The sequence below is a fragment of the Triticum aestivum genome, chromosome 6B, assembly GCF_018294505.1.
Source record: "Triticum aestivum cultivar Chinese Spring chromosome 6B, IWGSC CS RefSeq v2.1, whole genome shotgun sequence".
Classification (NCBI taxonomy): Eukaryota; Viridiplantae; Streptophyta; class Magnoliopsida; order Poales; family Poaceae; genus Triticum; species Triticum aestivum.
Window position 1 is genome coordinate 660,665,611 of NC_057810.1, and position 19,478 is coordinate 660,685,088.

Sequence of the window (19,478 nt, forward strand, 5' to 3'; positions counted from 1 at the left end):
AAGGTATGGAAATTATTTCGCTCAGACAGCCATAACTGAACATATCAACCCAAATAACCATCACCCACTCTTAAACCTCACTTTTATAATAAAATCCACTAACTCGTGTTCAAATTGAACCAGTAATCGACGCCGCCTTGGCAGGCCATCAACAAAGGACAAGGGCGGAAATGACCTTCCTATCTTAGTGCTAGTACCACCTGCTTATATACTGGACCCACCCTTCATGCCGGGCTCTACCACAATGGCGGCACATAAAATATATCAGAATAATGTACCACCATTTATGTTCTTCAAGCATGGCGGTGTGAGCTTTTCAGTGGAGCCAGACACGGTGATAAGGATACTAACAGCTTAATAGACGGGAAGGAACATAACCTCCAAGAGAGCGAGTAGACAATTCAACCTTGGTAACACACACATTTATTGAGACACTTCCTCTAAGTTGAATGGCTCCTTATCCACCTTCACCATGTAGGAAGGCTCTTCTTCTAGTAAAGTGGGCAGAGATCATGCGGCATGAAAAATTGGAAAACACACATTTGACAGTTCTGATTGCATTCACCAATCTTATCTGACTCTCATGTGGATCTGTGATTGCATTCACCTTATCTTCGACTCTAATGTGGTCTATGTTTTCGGTTTCACTTCCCTTGAGATGGACTCCACCTGTAGCTTACACATTATTCTCCGCTATAAGGTCCACTTTCTATTTAAGGATTTTTTAATAGGAATTTAAATCATCAGCACTTAGAGCTTTGGCATCACAAGATTCATATGGATTTCATTCCTATCAGTTTTGAAAATATAAATCAACAAGGTCAATGATATCACAGTAAAAGAAATGTGTTTGTCTATCCACACTTCATTGCACCCATATTGAAGGATACAACTGAACTGGAAAAAATAGTCGTGTGAGGCATAGGCTATCACTAATTAATTACATGCAAACAGAATTGCTGATAATATAATCTTGTTTCAGTGAATCCATATGGACATTTTTTTGTTAGGAAAACACAACTCATAAGATCTAAAAAAGGTTGCTATAGGGAAAGCGTAGAGAACTGAACATTAAGCAATGCAGCATCCTGGTATGCCTTGCCTTTTTTAGAATGACATACCTTGCCTTCATCCATTTCTTACATTGGAATACCTTGCCTTTGTCCGTTCCCATAATGCTTATCGAGACGGATGTGCCTACGCCCAGTTACTGTTATTGCATTACATCTTCACACCTCTAAAAATGCACAGTTATCCAGTACAAAGGAACAACAAAGAAATTGTAAAACTATTTGCTCTTGCGTCAGTGTAGCTCTGCCACAAGATCGGCTGACCTAGATGCAGTGGAGCACATGGTCGGATGAGCTGGACACAGTGGAGCTCGGTGACCAGCACGCAGGAGCTGGACTGCACAATTTCTGTTCATGAGCAATAAAAGAAATTACCCTTCCGACAAACAATTTGGAAAATGTACAACCTTATCAGTTCAACAAGATTTCAGGTGCTAATCAATCAGATACACACAACAAACGAAACACACTTTTCCTTACTGTTGAGCATTTTGTTACAAATTCTTCAATTGAAACGCTAAGCAAGGTTGACTTTTACTCAATGTAAATCCTAAACAAGAACTTAATTTTTTCTTATAACCATCAGAATATCGAAGAACAATTGGTTTAAGGAATATATATCCACAAATTAAAACAGAATCTAAGTTAATGGGTTCAAAACAGGAGGTACACCCAAAAGTAAGTGTAAATGGCCTTCACTTCAAAAACAGGAGGTACATCCAAAAGTAAGTGTAAATGGCTTTCAAACAAGTGCTTGCAAACACAAATATTCATAAAAAATCTTTTTTAGGAAAAAACATATTTAATGTACTAAATACGTGCAATGGTGCAAGGGGAACTTACTTTTTTATTTTCTTCTAAGGCCCTTATTTTCTTCAAATAAGATTCGTTTGGAAAAATTATCAATGTACTATTTGGAATAGTCAATTTTATATATGAACAAACATCTGTGAGAAGGTCTGCAGAGGCTTCAAACAAAATTGCTGGATGTCTCACCTCCAAACAAACTTGATGGATGTCTCACCTCGAAACATACTTGGCTGATGTCCCACCTGTAACGTAGCTACATCTGTGCGCAGCCAAAGTAGGAACATTACGCAAAAGTATGAACATCAACCAAAAACTTGATGCATTCTAGCTGACAGAACATTGCCTATTTGAATGCTCGGATGATAGCTGAACCGCCTTAATGTCTTCTACTTCAGACCATAGCATACAATTAGTGTTCTACAATTCTACTTCAGACCATAGCATAGATGTCACTTCTACTGCTCCCACGAAATGGCACGAGATGATTGTGCCATTTCTCATTACTGGAATATAAGCTGACTAACTGCTATTGAGTAAGATATATGTAGCACGTAGCAAACACCCTATAATGTACATTCCTTCTTTATATCATCACACTACAAAAATATCAGTGCACAACAAATAGAAATCTATGTAAAATTGGATGGCGTCCACAACTATTCTTGTAACTTAACAATAAAGTATGTGACATATCATGTTATATATTTTCTTCAAGCCCACAAAACATGTTGTATATTGTCCAAAATATTCCGTAGGGATATTTCCTATCTGAAAAGTGCTGAAAAACATCTTTGTTCTGTTGAAATAACTACCAATGACATGAATCAAGAGGTCGTCAAAATTATGAATGAACGTCTCCGAAAATAAAATTTCATCGGATAGTACATCAGAAAATATTGCTTTCAAATATATATTGTGTTCTAGCTAGCATATGAATCTTCATGTTCATTAGGAGGTCACAAATCAGGGGTGAAAAATACATTGGATGAGAAAGGATGGTGCATGTTTTTTAAAAGCTAAAAAGATGTCTCACCATGTGTTGGATGCTTCAATGCAGTGCGGAACTTGCACGGGAGAAGAACATTACCGGCGGCTAGCCTCGATCTCGCTTGGCCATGTAGGACAAGTCTGAGCCAATGAACCACGTAAAGAATCAAGACGATGACGTTTCGGCCCAAACCAAAAACAGAGTGGGGGCAAAAGACTCATGGAGAAGATGTTGATACAACAGAAGTACAGAACCTCCATCCACGACTCCCTTTTCTCCCTGCTGTTCTCCAGCCTCCTGCACAACAATACGGAGAACAAACACCAGTCAAGACTAACAAACACGGTATATCAGAGTCGTGGACATTGGAGGGGAGGCGGCTAAAGGTATGCACGACTCAAACACGGATCTGCTGAAGCACGGGCGTGGGAGCGACAGGGCGGCGCCGCGATCCACGCCGTTGGAGCCTGGCATAGAGAGCGTGTCGGGCACCATGAGGAGCGGCAGTGCCACTAACGCCATTAGCAACGCCACCAGGATCGCCATGGACGGCTTTCCCCGCCTCCCGACCCGCCCCGTCATCCTGTTTGCCATGTAGTTTATGAGCTAAAACAGAGCATTTACTAAACTGAGGTAAAAAGCATCGAGCATCATCAGCTATAAAACAAACTACATTTTCCTAATAATTAAGATGGCACAGGCATGAAATACCCATTGAACCAGTCATGAGAAATCTGAACCTTCGTCGGGTTGCCGTTGTGTAAATAGGAGGCATTCTTGTCTATGTAACCTTGAGAGCACAGCACCGAGCATGAGAAATCTGAACCTTCCTCAAGTTTCCTTTGTGTAAACAGGAAAATTGAAATCCTTTGCCACACATCTGAACCTTCAGAGAAGCTGCTATCAGGGTTACATAGAGGCAACAAAAACTACTCTCAAAATTTCATTGATAGGCACAGATATTGGTCCTGAGAACAAAATAGACAGTCATGTTATTATTTGACAAAAGAATCTGGCATATTTACCTCAGTTTAATTAAGCTTCCAACGGAGACTAACAAATTATGTAGCCATCATTCCAAAAGCTTCGCCAGCATCAAAAGTTGGAGCACCCTGCTGAAAGGGATAAGGTAATCTTATCATGTCATTGTAGTAGAAGAAACATAGACGCTCATATTACTAAATAGCAAGGTTGGTGCAAATGGAATAAGCACAGCAATGAAAAACTGCAGCAGTGGTCGAGAATACCTAGCGCGGCAGTCGCCTGAGTACGGTGGCTTGCCATCTGGGCAGCCATTCTAAGGATGAAGGCGTTGGGCACAAACTTAAAAATGACTCCATGATAAGGTAACATAAACCTGTTGCCTGAGGATGAAGCTATCTTACTTGGATTGCCCTAGCTTCAAGTATCCCTGCAATGCAAGCTCACATAAAACACTCGAAATCTTTTGGTCAAAATCCTAGTTCACAAGTGCTCTGCATATAAAATAAGTGCTACAAACTTTACACAGTGATGTGAGGTTGGGTTGGATGAAGTCAACTATTTTGGGTAATCCACCTACTATACAGATTCGGTCTTTCCAAATCCTCTATCAAAAACTGCATAATTTTGACTTGGACTCCAAACATAATGTGGAGATCAATCGCAAAAAAAGGAGAGATACGTCCCATGCTTTCTACAGACTATCTATTTGCACTATTTTGATGTACGGTTTAAAAGTAGCAGTCCAATTTAGTTTCACAGTCCAAAAATTAATCTTTATGTGATTCTATGTACAGTAACCTTGTATGCGGACTTAGACCATGTTACTGTTTGAATTAAACTATGCATTCAACATGAAAGTTGTAGATATCTTTAGTGGTGAGTAGAGCTAAAAGTGCATGGACAGACTCACTAAATATTAAAGAGACCAATTAAGCTAGTTTTCCCTAGGTTCTGAAACAGCTACACGCACTCTAACCTTCTGCAGGTTTGGCTCTTGTGCAGATTACATTTAGCTTTTATACTTAAAAAATATTAACAAATCAATATGTTAACCAATATCACCGTCAAATCATCAATGCCCTGCCTGAAGCTCCTATTGCAGTAGAAAAGGTCTACTGGAAACTGCTACTATCTTTGCTGATTTGAGGACACAACAAGTTACACTGGAAACTGCTACTATCTTTGCTGATTTGATTATCAATGGGATTTCGTGATCATCATCTCGCTGATCAGACCAATACTATGCTAATGCTCTGCTAAATTAACCACTGGCTAAAAGGAGAAAATACAGTTTTTTCAGTCTAACAAACATGCAAATTCTCATAAGCATATACGTGTAACTATGACAAGCTAACATTATTTTTTGTGGCAGAATTGGACCAAGTATTACCTTCAATCATCCAGAAGAGGAACATTTGAATCTCCTTGAAAATTTACAATGGACAACCTGCAGCAAAGTGACGGGGTGAGGATAATTGGGAGAGAGATGCAGAGTTGGGGCTCGGTCAGAGGAGGTTAGTCTCCATCGGAATGGCAAGAGTGCAGTAAGCAAATCAGGAGGCTTTGGGATGAAGAAAACTCACCCCTTTGCGGTCGGTCGGATGGGGCGGAGCTCGCGCTTGGTGAAGACGCGATCCCCGGCGGCGGCGACGGCGAGGAGGAGGCGGAGATGGCCGACTACAGAGGGCCGAATGGGATGTGCAGCTCGCTCCACCCAGGGAGGAAGGATACCTTCCTGGATCCATCCATCCATGCTTGCAGCTTAGACGACCGGCCGTGAGTGGATCTGCAGCCATGGTGGCTGGGGGAGAAGACCGCGGCCGCGGGCGCCCTCGCTTGGGAATGGAGGTGGAGGAGGAGGCATCGGCGGCGGCATAGGGCATGGATCGGCCGCGGCACGGGGATGGATCGGCCGTGGAGGGGGCGTAGGGCTGGATCGGGCGTGCGAAGGTCTGGTTGGCGACGGAGACCGATCTGCTGCTCCATTAGGAGTAGAGACTCGTCGCTGGTACGTGCGGCCGCACGGTTTTTCTATCGCTGGTTAACCGTCGTAGGTTTTTTGTCACAGGTTTTCCTTCGAACGTCTATTGAGGGTCGCACGTGGAATGGTGCGGGTTCGGAACTCAGGAGCAGGTTTTTTCGGTTTGTGGTGGCTTAGTTAGAGGTGGGAGGAGCAAGGTTTTGGTTACCAGTCGAAATTTCAAGATTTCCCATGGTTACCGCGTATTTCCGTGCCCCTCGGTAAATCGCCATACCAAGCAAAAAATACCATTTTTTTGAAATTTTTGAATTTAAACACCCAATTTATAGTAAAATACGTAGGATCTAATTAATACCATTAGAGTTGGTTCTGGCATGTTGGTAGCAACCTAGTTCCTGTTTTGAGAGGTCTCTGGTTCGAATATTCATTCATTCCCTGATTTGAATTCAAAATTCAACTATAAAATTCGCTCGAAATATTCTCGGTATTTCTCGGTAACCGTGGTAACCACATTTACCAGTCCCCCTCGGTAAAATTGCCTCATTCGGTAACCAAAACCTTGGAGGAGGTACCAAAATAAACCGTGGAAGGTGGGACTAAAAAAAACCTGGAAGCGAGACTACCAACTGCTCCCTTAGGAGTAGAGATTATTAAGATATAACATAAAGGAAGGTTTGGTGATGCCGACTATCGCTACATGATGCCCGGGCGCTGGGGCCGCCCCACTGAACGCCAGTGTTGTAGGACAAAATCCCAACACCCCTCGATCATTCATGGCATTTAGACACTATCGGCTCGCGACTAGATATGACCGCAACACCTGGACAACAATCGCTTGTGACTGGACACGACTACCACACCAGGACGAGATGATGCCTCAAGTCTGGACTAATCAAACAAATCAGGGAGCACCGAGGCCAACCATTTGGTCCTTCAGGTACATCTTCAGTTTTTTTTTGCCAATCATGTGATCATGGGGACTCTCATCTCAATTTCCTTTTGGTTGTTCATCTTGTTCAGTACAACATGCATCTACAAAACTTTACTTAGGTGGTAGTACAATATAATATGGTATGAATAATTGGCGAATGATGCTGCATCTGTTCTTCTTGTGCTGATTCAGGAATGCGGTCAAGGCAGGTGTTCTAATAAGGTCAAGACAGGTCATCTGAATTGTTCTGCGATCCAGTTTCTCGACCGGCCAATCATGAATTCATGATTCATAAGAATGGACATTTACTCCATGGTGAAGTAAACACATTGTACTTGACACAATTGATCTCGTGGTAGTACTAAACTTTTATGCCCAGTAAGTATATGCCAAGGTCCCTGCAAGGGCACGAGTAGCATTGCAAGTTTTGATCCATCACTTCCGTTGAGCCATCCTGGTGTGTTAAGAACAGTGATATAACTTTGTCTTTAATGATTTATTGCTATGCTTTCCTTTGTCGCGGAATTACCAGATACACGAAATGGAGGAGTCAAGGCTTGTGAAGAAATGTAGCACTTACATGTTGTTGGCGGATGATGATGATGAGATTGACAACCACACGACGAGCTCGCTGAGTGCATCCTCTAAGGGTACAAAGCTTTTTCGGAGGAAGACTGAAGACCAAGAGGATGAGAATGATGATGGTGTGAGACAATGTAGCACCCACTCATTATTAGTTTGTGCTGCTTTCACATGTTGTGATTGAAACCTGATAATTTTGTGTTGCAGGAAACAATAGCAATTATTTCCAAGAGGAGTCTGAAGGAGAACACAATAAATTGATGATGAAGGCGGTGTCGACACTCTTGATGTATGCCATTCTTTCCAGGACCTGATCTTGTTTGTACATGAAAACACATAGGTATGGAATGGTCAATTAAAATGTACAACATCCCCTTGTCCAAAAAAATAAGTTTTGACGTGTCTTATTTTAGGTCAACATAAGTGCAGTTATATTGATGCTTGGATTGGGGAGACGGGTAGACGAAGATAGTGACTGTAGGAAGAAAACTGATGTAATGAAAAGTTGACAATGCATCTGATATGCATGAGGATATGATCAATATTAAACCACTAGAATTAGGCCTACCCGTTGCAACGCATGGGCAATGACCTAGTTAGTTTTTAAATTTAGATTTGGATGTGATTGAGGGGTGAGGGACGTATGGTAAGATTAATTAATGTGATCGAGGGGCGGGAGACTTACGGTAAGGTTGATTAATTTAGATTTGGTTTTAGAGATTGGTTGGAGACTAATTAATCGTGATTGATTCTTTTAAATACCGGATAGAAAGTTATGATCTGTTTAGATAAAATCAACTTAAATAGATGGGTCCGTCTATATTACATCTAGATGTGAGATAATATCTCACATCTAAGTATGATGTCAACGCCACCTCCTCATTGTTTATCTTGTTTGTCCGATTTTGATTTGTCATAAAGCCTGAAACAAACGAACCAGTCTCGCGCTCACGTCCACCTCGGTGGGCCGGCCTATATGTCCGACAGCTCGTAGTGTGTACTAGCAGGAGGCTAGCTTTTTACGGTGTGCATCAGCCAGCCGAAGATTCCTTCTTGCTACATGTGTCTCTTCCTGTGCGTGCATGGTAGATCGACACATCACATTAGATCGGATGGCGACACAAGGAGAAGCAGCAAGCACCTTGGTAAGTAGTGTTGCGTCACAACTCGAAGCTAGCGATCAGATTTTTTTTCCAGGAAAAGCTAGTGATCAGATGTATATCAGTGAAAATAAAGTAGCTCTACCATCAACCGCAAAAAAAAAGTAGCTCTACCATCAACCGCAAAAAAAAAGTAGCTCTACCATCGATTTGTTGGGTTTTGCATTTTATTGCCATCTATTTAGCGGCGTGTCTCTGATCTCTAGCTTCTAGTAGGCTATAAATGATTTTTCCCTTTTGTTTTTGCTTTTCCGTTCCACTCTTTATATTTTATGCATTAATTTTCAATAAAAGACAAAGCTTGACAAAAAAATCAGAAACATTTTCATGAATTTGTGGTAATGTACATTTAATTTTTAAAATATATATTGAACTTTTTAAATTATATTCACTGAAGTTTTTAATACAAATTAATTTTTTGATACAAACTTAAACTTTTTTAATATACATAAAACCATTTTAAATATATGGTAAGACATTTTCATAATATACACTAAATGTTTTTAAAACACATACTGAACAATTGATCGTTCATCCAAAAGTGTTAAAAATTGTTCTGGATTCAGAAAATGTTCGCTGATTCAAAATAAATAAATCACAAAGTTCCAAAATGTTCATGAATTTAAATTTATTCATATATTTGAAAAAGGTTCAAAAATTTTAAACTGTAAAGGAAAATAAAAAGATAATGAAAAAACAAATAGAAAAACCAAAAGAATAACCAGAAACCCCAAAAGAGGAAAATAGACAAAAAAAGAGAACAAAAAAGCCAGTTGCAACCATCCAAAACAACCAAAAAGGTTCCTAAAACCGGATCCCCAAACCACAACTTTCCTAGGAATCCTCGATCGCTTCCCAAAAAACACTCGCTAACAACACAAACAGTCCAACCTACTATGAGCTAATAGTGAGCGACTGCTAAGCTTAGTGATTGTATCAGCGCCCCTCGAGGGCCTTATTGTAGGTATTTGTGGGCCTTGTTGTTTTATTAGCAACATGCAATTGGGACAAAGGGTCGAGTCATGCAACTGCAAGTCCATCCTCGGTTGCATGTCGAGGGTGGACATGCAATTGGATAGGTTCGGGCAAGTTGCATCTAGGGTGAAAACAAAACAACACCCTCCTGAGTTTCAAGTCGAGGGTGGACTTGCAATTGGGCCGAAAGAAACCCCTAGTTTCAGGTTGAGGTCCAATTGCAACTACAATAAAAAAAGAACAAAAAACAACCCCCCCCCCAAATTGCGAGTCGAGGGTGGACTTGCAACTAGGGCAACTACAAAACAACACCCTCCCGAGTTGTGAGTACATGGTTGATTTGCACCTGGAGCGATTACAAACTACATCGCCCGAGTTGCAAGTCGGGGGTGGACTTGCAACTGGGGTGAAAACAAACAACACCTTTCCCAAGTTGCGAGTACATGGTTGACTTGCAACTGGGGCAATTACAAACTACATCTCTCGAGTTGCATGTTGGGGGTGGACTTGCAACCGGGGTAAAAGCAAAACAACACCCTCCCGAGTTGCAGACGAGGGTGGCCTTGCAACTGGGCCGACAGAAATCCCTAGTTGCGGGTCGAGGGTCTAATTGCAACTACTATGAAACAAGAACAAAAAACAACACCCCCCGAGTTGCGAGTCGATGGTGGAGTTGCAACTAGGGCAACTACAAAACTACACCCTCCCGAGTTGTGAGTACATGGTTGACTTGCAACTGGGGCGATTACAAACTACATCCCTCGAGTTGCAAGTCGGGAGCGAACTTGCAACCGAGGTGAAAACAAACAACAAACAACACCCTCCTGAGTTGCAAGTACATGGTTGACTTGCAACTGGGGCGATTACAAACTACATCCTTCGAGTTGCAAGTCAGGTGTGGACTTGCAACTGGGGCGATTACAAACTACATCCCTCGAGTTGCAAGTCAGGTGTGGACTTGCAACTGGGGTGAAAACAAACAACACCTTTCCCGAGTTGTGATTACATGGTTGACTTGCAACTGGGGCGATTACAAACTATATCTCTCAAGTTGCAAGTCAGGGTGGACTTGCAACTGGGGTGAAAGCAAAACAACACCCTCCTGAGTTGCAGACGAGGGTCGGCTTGCAACTGCCAACAGAAATCCCTATTTGCAGGTCGAGGGTCTAATTGCAACTACTATGAAACAAGAACAAAAAACAACACCCCCCTCCCGAGTTACGAGTCGAGGGTGGAGTTACAACTAGGGAAACTAGAAAACCACACCCTCTCGAGTTGCAAGTATACGGTTGATTTGCAACTGGGGCGGTTACAAACTACATCCCTCAAGTTGCAAGTCGGGGGTGGACTTGCAACTGGGGTGAAAACAAACAACACCCTCCCGAGTTGCGAGTACATGGTTGACTTGCAAATGGGGCGATTACAAACTACATCCCTCGAGTTGCAAGTCAGGGGTGGACTTGCAACCAGGGTGAAAACAAATCAACACCCTCCCGACTTGCGAGACGAGGCTGGACTTACAACTGGGCCGACAGAAACCCCTAGTTGCAGGTCTAATTGCAACTACTATGAAACAAGAACACAAAACAATGCCCCCCCCCCCCCGAGTTGCGAGTCGGGGGTGGACTTGCAACTAGCGCAACTACAAACTACACCCTCCCGAGTTGTGAGTACATGGTTAACCTGCAACCGGGGCGATTGCAAACTACATCCCTTGAGTTGCAAGTCGGGGGTGGACTTGTAATAGGGGTGAAAACAAACAACAAACAACACCCTCCCGAGTTACGAGTACATGGTTGACTTGTAACTGGAGTGATCACAAACTACATCCCTCGAGTTGCAAGTCAGGGGTGGACTTGCAAATGCGGTGAAAACAAAACAACACCCTCCCGAGTTGCGAGTCGAGGGTGGATTTGCAATTGGGCCGACATAAACCCCTAGTTGCATGTCGAGGGTCTAATTGCAACTACTATGAAACAAGAACAAAAAACAACACCCCCTGAGTTGCGAGTTATGGACTTGCAACTAGGGAAACTACAAAACTACACCCTCCCATGAGTCGGGGGTGGACTTGTAACTAGGACAACAACAAACGACGATGAAAAACAAAATAGTGGCCTAGTTGCGAGTTGAATGTTGATTTGCAACTAGAACAACAACAAACAATGGCCTAGTTAGAATTGAGGGTGAACTTACAACTTTGACAACAACAAAAGTATGAACCTAGTTGCGAGTCGAAGATGGACCTGCAATTAGGACAACTATGAAACAATGCGCCCAGTTGCGAGGAAATGGTCGACCTGCAACTGGGATGAAACAATCTATGGACCCAGTTGCGAGTCAAAGGTGGACTTGCAACTAGTGTGTAAAACAAAAGGCATATCTAGTTGCGAGTCGAGGATGGGCTTGCAATAGGGAGAACTATGAGGCCAGTTGCGAGTCGAAGGTGGACTTGCAACTGAGACAACTACTAAACTACGAACCCAGTTGCGAGTCAAGGGTCGACATGCAACTGGGATCAAACAAACTACAATCCCAGTTGCGAGTCAAGGGTGAACTTGCAACTAAGATGAAAGACAAAACACAGGTCAAGTTGCGAGTTAAGGGCGGGCTTCCAACAAGGATAAAACAAACTATGGGCCTAGCTAGTTGTTAATCAAGGATGGACTTGTAACCGGGACAACTGTACAAAACTATGATATGAGTTGCGAGTCAACGATGCGTTTGTAACAGGGACAACTACAAATTGTGAGCTTAACTGCGAGTCAAGGGTAGACTTGCAACTGGGATAAAAAACAAACCGCATGCCCAGTTACGAGTCAATGGTGAGTTTGCAACTGGGAAAACTACACAAAACTACGATACGAGTTGTGAGTAGAGGGTGGATTTGCAATTATAACAATTTCAAACTATGAGTTGCGTTATGACCAAAAGACGGACTTGCAACCAGGATGAAAAACAAAATATGGACCCAGTTATGAGTCTGAAGGTAGACTTGCAACCGGGACAAGCGCATAACCTATCTCTTTGACTTCTACGACATTGCAAATGACATGGGCACACAAGAACGCGTGCAGAAAAATGCCCAATAAAAAACATATGTACATCACGGACGGGATGACAAACGAACAAAAGGGAACAACACGATAGAGGAATACATCGGCCCACATGCAAGATAAAAAATTTGCACTAAATTACAATAGCAAGATCCGGTGGAAAATAACTCAGATGAAACATTGCTATTTTTATCTTGATAAAGCTTAGAAGAAATGGGAGACAATGTGAAAATGAACGGAGAAGGTAACAACCACGATAGACCTTTGCTTTTCTTGTCTCTTCTAATTCTACGCAGTGGCCTAGAAACATCGTAGCGAAATGGCTTGTCAGCGCGGCACGATAATGGGCCAAAAAGTGTGAAGCTAAACTGACCAACAAAAGGATGCGAGACAAACAAAACATCGACCAACAAGGCGGGGATAGCGCTTGCACAAAAATTACAAAAACTAAATCAACCGGTAAAAAAATTAGATGAGACATCATCAAAAATCATCTAGATTGTGATTTTGCAATTTAGTATAAAAGTTTTGTCTGGACAAATGGAGGACTAAAGCCACAACGCGTACCAAACAGAGCAAATTACATGAACTGTACAACAATTAATCATGTGGTGAGAATTAGCAAATAGTTAATCTGATTTGTACAAAAAAAGGGAAAAAATTATAACATTTTCTTCTAGAAAATCACGAATAACTCATATTTTTTAAAGGCAAATGAACAACTCACATTTTTTTGAGGTGGTCGAACAACTCATATGGACGTGAAATGATCGGGGGACAAAGAAAAAAAAACAGGCCCAAACACTAACGCAGGGAACACAGGCCAACAAACAACGACTAAGGACATAATGGGCCCAAGAAACGCAACAACGATGCGAGCACAACGGACACGACAACTATGCGAGCACATAATGGACACGACTCCCATGAAAAAAAAGACTGTAGATCAAACGGTGAGAGACTTAGATGTGAGACACCAACAAAAATCACGAGTTTTTGAAAAGGCGAAAACAAAAAATAAAAAGAGAAAAAACAAAGAAAAAGATTGGAAGCTTTTCCCAGAACTAGTAAAAGAAACCTTCATGGGTCAGCTCATTCACACATGTAGGCTTCGGGGAGACAAAAAACCAAACAAATGGTACAAGGACATAGAACGACTAGACAAAATTTTCTCCCTGAAAATAATTGTCGTTTTTCTTGGCTGAAAGCTCACAAAGAACAAAAAAGGGAGACTCACAAAAAACAAAAAAGCCCACAACAGGCAGGCGGGACAAGAGGCCACAACTGCCATGTGCGGTGTCTAAAAATAACTGCCATGTACGGGGATCCCTCAAAAAAAAACTGCCATGTACGGGGGGATGCCGCACCTCGTACCTGGACACGGGCTGCCGCACCTCGTGATGATAGAGGCAGATGGGGAAGGGGCCTGTCTAATTCAAGTGATCATAGCTCGGGTAGTAGAAGTCTAGGGAAGTGGCAAGTGAGAGGGGGAATTCGTCAGGGAGTGCTGGTCCAAACTGGCGCAACAATAAAGTTTCCTGGGCGTATCTGGTAGAAGCAGGGGAGAGGGATTAGGAGGTTACAACCCCGCTTAAAAATCTAGATGCTCCCAAACGTGGTGGCACTCATAAGGAGCTCACATACCCACCTGAGTCTAGGACAAAAGTACCAGAATAAGACAGGGGAACCAATGATCCGAACACGCAGAAGGGAGGCTCGGGAACCAAGACCATGCAACACGCCCCCATGCAGCTGGATGTGACAGATTTGTCAAAGCAGGTGCCGCCAAAAGGCCCGGAGGGGAATGCAAAGGTGGGGGTGGGGGAATTAGAAGGGGAGGTTGTTCATCCCAAGGACATGCAACAGGGGGGGCGTGCAGACACACGCACTACACAAAAAATACACTTCCATGATTATACGTGTTTGTCGCAGTAGGTCATGTTTTCTGTCATGCATGTACATCCATGACGATTTTATGACAGAATCAAGATAGTCATACATGTGCTGTCATATAAGTGTTCCATGACATTACAAAATTATCATCACGAAAGTGTCCACTTCCACGATGATAAATCGCGCGACATGGAAGTGCTTTCGTAAAGGGTGACCGACACGTGGCATCCACCATAACGAGTCGCCAGTAAGCTATCGGGTCCAGTTTTGGATCCGATAACCCGCTAAAAGCCATGACCAATGGGGATTTTCCATGTGTAAATTTCTCATTGGCCGGAGGAACCACGTGTCCGCTCACCGTTGGGACAGATGTCATCCACTCATTGGACCAAAGGCGCCTATGATATGTTGACACGTGGCACGGCCCAATAGAGGCCCATTCTGATGAAAAGGCTGGCCCGTTTGACTTGGTCAAAAGGTAGCGGGCCAGCCCATGGAAAGCATGTTAACGGCCTATTCGCATATAGCCCATTTACAGCCCGCTAACTCACGACCCCCATTTACAGCCCGCTAACTCAGGGCCCGTTACGACCTACCGAAATTTGCCCAGTAGTATCATCTGGGCCATCCAATATGATTCGAGCCCGTTGTAACTTTCGGCCCATGTATGGCCCATGACGTCTTTTGGCCCATATGAGTCCCTTTGTAACTCTTGGCCCATTAACGACCCGTGGTGAAACCGGCCCGTAAGGAATAGTGTATTGCTTTATACCCATTAACGACCCATTATTCCATTGGGTCGTTTCCAGCCCGTGTTACCTTTCAGCCTTCTCAGGGCCCATTTATTCTTGGGCTCATTTCCAGCATTCGGTTACTTACAGCCTGTTACTGGCCTTTTCTGCTTGTGGGCCAAATTCAGCCCATGGTTACAGTCGGCCTGTTTGTAGCCCGTTAATCCGTTGGGCCGTTTTCATAGTGTCATCAAATACGGCCTATTAACGGCCCGTTATGGTCAGGCCATAAAACATACTATTTCCACTCTAGCCCGTTTATGACCCATTTTGCGGAACGTTATTGGTCCATGAATACTACGACCCATGTTTGGCGAAACAATGATACGGCCCATACAAGGCCCATAGCTTAGACGGCCCGTAGAAGGCCCATGGATCCTATGGCCCGTAGAAGGCCCATGGATCCTATGGCCCGTAGAAGGCCCATTGATCGTCCGACCCGTAGAAGTCCCATGGATCGTACAGCCCGTGGAGGGCCATGGTCACTACAAAAGGTAGCAGGACCATGGTTATAACAGTCCGTGTGTTGCCATGGTTATTGTGGCCTAGTTATAAAAATAGTCCACCAGAAAAATGCGGAAAAAGAACTTCAGTGACTACAAGAAAACAACTAAACAAGACAATAAGGAAATAAATAAGCAAGCAACTAACGCTAGACTATTACGGTATTACACATATTACATCCACTCGGCATCAAAGTTGACTACCAGTGCAAATATAGGGAACAAAGTAGCATATTACATACATTGGCCGTCGAAATAACCCAGCAGTGCAAATAAACGCGGCAGCAAAAAAGTCCATAACTGAAACAACTTCAAAAGAGATCAAGAAACGTTATCCTGGGTATCCACCATGCTAGCAATAAGCTTAGCAAGCTTATTAGTTTTGTCCTGTTTGGTGCTAAAATCATCCAACGCTTGTTGTTGCACGAGAAAGTATGCATCTGAATGCTCCAGGGACTTCCGCAGTCCTTTGACTTCTTGTCTCAGCACCATTGATCGATGTCTTTTAGCTTGTAGTTGAGACTCAAGAAACCAAACTGATTCAGACAGTGAATTTGAATAGCTTGTGCCAGCGGTAGTGGCTAGTAACTCAAACACTAAACCAAGACAGGACTTTGGGGTCGTCTCACTGTCTTCAAGATAGTTTTCCTTAGTTGTTTTATCAACTTTGTTGGAGACCCACAAGGATGTCTCACTATCCTGAACCTTATCTGCATTACTTCCTTTACCATTACTTAATAACGCACTCTTTCCCAATATTCTGTCAGCATTCTAAAAGAAGAAACAAACAGACACATAACAGGTTTAGCATGTATTAGTATATGAAACTCATTTCGGTGAACTAGTTCATTAGTAAGGTGGACATGATTAAACTACCAAGTCTTCTATTGCCAAGTAGTACATAATAAAAGCATCAAACAAGCATATATCTATGTCCTATGCTCACTGCATTGTCTTGCCAAATCAAAATAGAGACACGGTTCAAATCATATTAGTTCAAGACAAAGCAGCACTGAAAGAATACAAAGCGTGGGAAACTACACAACACAACAATATTTCAGATGGGTACCACAGGTCTACATGTACGACAACACTATTGGCTCTGTTATGATGCGAGTAATGTGCATGATATGAGAAGTCAACTGTATACACAATTGAAATTGAAATCAACAGAGCTATTTATAAGATCAAACATGTTAAAGAAACATGCGTAAACATACATGTTGTGCCATTGGAGTATCGATTGGATCCTTCAATTTAAAAATAAGTTTGTATGATGTAACATCCCAAATTTCTAAATTTTGGAATGTTATATTAAATAGATAGTTTTGATTGCTTGTGTGATGTGCTGTGTGAAATTGAGTAAAATTTGAAACTTTTGAAAGTTAAATGAGAGGGAATAAAAGGACTTTCCCAAACTTTCATCTTGCTTTAATGGCCTCCATGAATTGAAATTCTTTTCAAATATAAAACCGTAGAGAGTGTTGGCAATAAGCCATGCCTGTGGTAGCGGTGTCTGGTGCGTGCGCGCGCTCTAGGTCCGGCTCGTAAGGCAGCGGCTGTTAGCTAGAGTTATGGGCTGTTAGTGCATGGGAGTGCATGGCTCGGTTAGTTAGCTAGTGGAGCGCTTTTAGGAATGGATGAGTGCATGCAGTTAGTGGCCGTGTGGTGGCCGGGTCGTGCGTGCGTGTGGGGACTGGATGTGTGTGTCTCGTGTATAAATTCTACGCCTCTGTACTTGTTGCGTAAGCGGAGAGGGCTGGGAAAAAATGTAGTGTTTGTATGACCAAGGAGGAGAGCTCTTGGCAAAGCTGGTGCTGGTGTCTTCCTTGGTGTGTGTGCGTGTGTATGTGTTGAGTTTTCTCATCATGGTGTGTGTTCATGAGAGATGAGAGGTTGAAGAAGCGACGCTGTGAGGAGGCGGCGCCAACAATTGGTATCAGAGCTTGGTGTCTTGGGCGTGCTTGCCGTGTCGGAGGCGTGGCGGCGGTGGCGGCGTTCGCCGGCGGCTGCACGGTGAAGCTCCGGGACGTGTGTCGGTCTATGGAGGTGCACGGCGCGGCGAGGAGGCCGCGGTGGCCGCGGCAGACGCGGCGTGCGCGGCCGACATGGAGGCATCGGCTGCGGCGCGCGGCGAGCGCGTGGTGACGGTGACGCGTGGCGAGTCCGCGGCTGTGCGGTGTGATATCATGCGCACGAAGAGCACGGTGGTCGCGGAGACGAGGAGGTCGCGGAGGACCTGCGTGGTGGCGCAGAGGTCGCGGCGGCTCGGAGCCGCGGCGGTGAGCCGGGCGCGACCGGTGCGTGTTATGGGTGCGCACTGGATGCGTCGGCTGCGTCGGGACCGCGGGCGCGCGTACGAGCGTGCGGTTGATGTTGGGAGGAGGCGTATGTCGCTGTGGTGCTCGAGTTCGGCTACATCCTTCCGGCGTTTGTCACTGGCGGCTGCCATGGCGGACGAGGAGGCGGCGCGCGGTGAGTGTCTGGTGCTGTCGGGCTCGTCGGGTGCACGCAGGACGTGCAGGACGCACTGGTGCGGTCGGGCTCGTCGGGCACGTCAAGTGCGCGCGGGACGTGCGGGACGCAGAGGGACGCCAGGCGTGTGTCGCCGGCGGAGAAGGAGCTGCAATAACTCCGACGACGACGAGGTCATGGCTTAGGGGGTGAGTGTTGGCAATAAACCATGCCTGTGGTAGCGGTGTCCGGTGCGTGCGCGTGCTCTAGGTCCGGCTCGTAAGGCAGCGGCTGTTAGCTAGAGTTATGGGCTGTTAGTGCATGGGAGTGCATGGCTCGGTTAGTTAGCTAGTGGAGCGCTTTTAGGAATGGATGAGTGCATGCAGTTAGTGGCCGTGTGGTGGCCGGGTCGTGCGTGCGTGTGGGGACTGGATGTGTGTGTCTCGTGTATAAATTCTACGCCTCTGTACTTGTTGCGTAAGCGGAGAGGGCTGGGAAAAAATGTAGTGTTTGTATGACCAAGGAGGAGAGCTCTTGGCAAAGCTGGTGCTGGTGTCTTCCTTGGTGTGTGTGCGTGTGTATGTGTTGAGTTTTCTCATCATGGTGTGTGTTCATGAGAGATGAGAGGTTGAAGAAGCGACGCTGCAAGGAGGCGGCGCCAACAATTGGTATCAGAGCTTGGTGTCTTGGGCGTGCTTGCCGTGTCGGAGGCGTGGCGGCGGTGGCGGCGTTCGCCGACGGCTGCACGGTGAAGCTCCGGGACGTGTGTCGGTCTATGGAGGTGCACGGCGCGGCGAGGAGGCCGCGGTGGCCGCGGCAGACGCGGCGTGCGCGGCCGACATGGAGGCATCGGCTGCGGCGCGCGGCGAGCGCGTGGTGACGGTGACGCGTGGCGAGTCCGCGGCTGTGCGGTGTGATATCATGCGCACGAAGAGCACGGTGGTCGCGGAGACGAGGAGGTCGCGGAGGACCTGCGTGGTGGCGCAGAGGTCGCGGCGGCTCGGAGCCGCGGCGGTGAGCCGGGCGCGACCGGTGCGTGTTATGGGTGCGCACTGGATGCGTCGGCTGCGTCGGGACCGCGGGCGCGCGTACGAGCGTGCGGTTGATGTTGGGAGGAGGCGTATGTCGCTGTGGTGCTCGAGTTCGGCTACATCCTTCCGGCGTTTGTCACTGGCGGCTGCCATGGCGGACGAGGAGGCGGCGCGCGGTGAGTGTCTGGTGCTGTCGGGCTCGTCGGGTGCACGCAGGACGTGCAGGACGCACTGGTGCGGTCGGGCTCGTCGGGCACGTCAAGTGCGCG

The 19,478-nt window shown here is 45.0% G+C and overlaps 1 long non-coding RNA gene across 14 annotated transcripts; it reads right to left on the reverse strand.

The window, feature by feature from the left end:
• Positions 1 to 340: 340 nt before the first annotated feature.
• LOC123138764 (uncharacterized) lies at positions 341 to 5,863 on the reverse strand. Of its 14 annotated transcripts, none has more exons than XR_006469312.1 (9): positions 5,436 to 5,863; positions 5,243 to 5,299; positions 4,116 to 4,279; positions 3,894 to 3,983; positions 3,609 to 3,754; positions 2,914 to 3,451; positions 2,067 to 2,139; positions 1,914 to 1,943; positions 341 to 1,418 (listed from the first exon to the last, which is right to left on the reverse strand). It is a non-coding gene; the product is annotated as an uncharacterized lncRNA (long non-coding RNA). The 14 variants fall into 14 exon arrangements; XR_006469304.1 differs by lacking the exon at positions 1,914 to 1,943 and having other exon boundaries at positions 2,914 to 3,008; positions 3,123 to 3,451; positions 5,436 to 5,861; XR_006469317.1 differs by lacking the exon at positions 1,914 to 1,943 and having other exon boundaries at positions 3,609 to 3,768; positions 3,894 to 3,980.
• Positions 5,864 to 19,478: the final 13,615 nt, after the last annotated feature.